Raw genomic sequence first — 1,130 nt, 5'->3', positions numbered from 1 at the left:
GGTTTGGGGGGCGTCTTGGAAGGCGAGAGGGGGTCCGGTCCGCCCCGGCGGCTTTGGGTGGGTGGGGTGGCGTCGTCGGGTGGTGGCGGGGGGCCGGTGGCGGCACCCGGCGGGCCTTCCTCCGTCACGGGCCGGCAGCGTCGGGGTTTGTTGCCCTGCGGGTGGTTGTTTGGCCGGGGCCGGGGTTCGGCGTCGAGGCGGTGGCCTGGGGCCTCGTCCCCTCCCCTGCCTCGCCTGTCCCCCACCCCCTGTCCAGGTACCTAGCGCGTCCCGGCGCGGAGGTTTAAAGACCCTTTGGGGGTCGCCCGTCCGCCTCGGGTCGGGGCGGTCGGGCCCGTGGGGAGGAGGAGTCCCTTCTCCCCCAGACTCCGCCGCCCACCCCGCCCCGGGGCCGGGGTTGCCGCGCGCCGCGCCACGGTCCTCGCGGCCGTCGGGAGGGGGCTACCCGGCGGCCGTTCGGCCGTTGCGCGCGCGCGTTGCCTCGCGTCCTCGGCGTGCGTGGGGGGGGCCAGGCGGGAACCCCCTGGGCGCCTGTGGGGTTGTCCGGGCTCGCCCCTCGCTTGGAGGGCGGTGGCCGGACGCCCTGTTTGTCCAACCTTTCCGACCTTCTCGGAGTGCGGTCTGGTTTGTCTTGACTTGGCCGGCCGGAGGCACCCTCCGGGGAATGTGCCGTGCCAGGGGGCGGGGCCCTTCCCCTCTGTGGGTTTGGCCCCCCTTAACAATCAAAACTCGTACGACTCTTAGCGGTGGATCACTCGGCTCGTGCGTCGATGAAGAACGCAGCTAGCTGCGAGAATTAATGTGAATTGCAGGACACATTGATCATCGACACTTCGAACGCACTTGCGGCCCCGGGTTCCTCCCGGGGCTACGCCTGTCTGAGCGTCGCTTGACGATCAATCGCCGCCCCTGGGGTCTCTCGCCCTTGGGGTTTGGCGCGGCTGGGGGTTTTCCCTCGCAGGGCCCGTTCTGCCGGTGCCTGCCCTGCCCGCCCGTGGGCTCCGTCCTCGGGCGGGGAGGGGTTGGCTCGGCCGCCGGGCCCTCCGTCCCCCTAAGTGCAGACACGGTGGCCCCTCCTCCGCCCCCGTTGCCCGGTCCCCGCCTCCCGCCCCGCACCACCCCCATCCCCA

The 1,130-nt window shown here is 72.5% G+C and overlaps 1 non-coding gene across 1 annotated transcript; it reads left to right on the top strand.

The window, feature by feature from the left end:
* The first annotated feature begins 735 nt into the window (after window positions 1-735).
* Window positions 736-888, top strand: LOC116629570. The gene has a single exon (XR_004298787.1). It is a non-coding gene; the product is annotated as a 5.8S ribosomal RNA (ribosomal RNA).
* The last annotated feature ends 242 nt before the right edge of the window (window positions 889-1,130 follow it).

This window comes from Phoca vitulina, unplaced genomic scaffold, assembly GCF_004348235.1.
Source record: "Phoca vitulina isolate PV1807 unplaced genomic scaffold, GSC_HSeal_1.0 scaffold1487, whole genome shotgun sequence".
NCBI lineage: Eukaryota > Metazoa > Chordata > Mammalia > Carnivora > Phocidae > Phoca > Phoca vitulina.
Note: the sequence above shows the minus strand (reverse complement) of the source record. Positions and strands in the feature narration are given on the sequence as shown.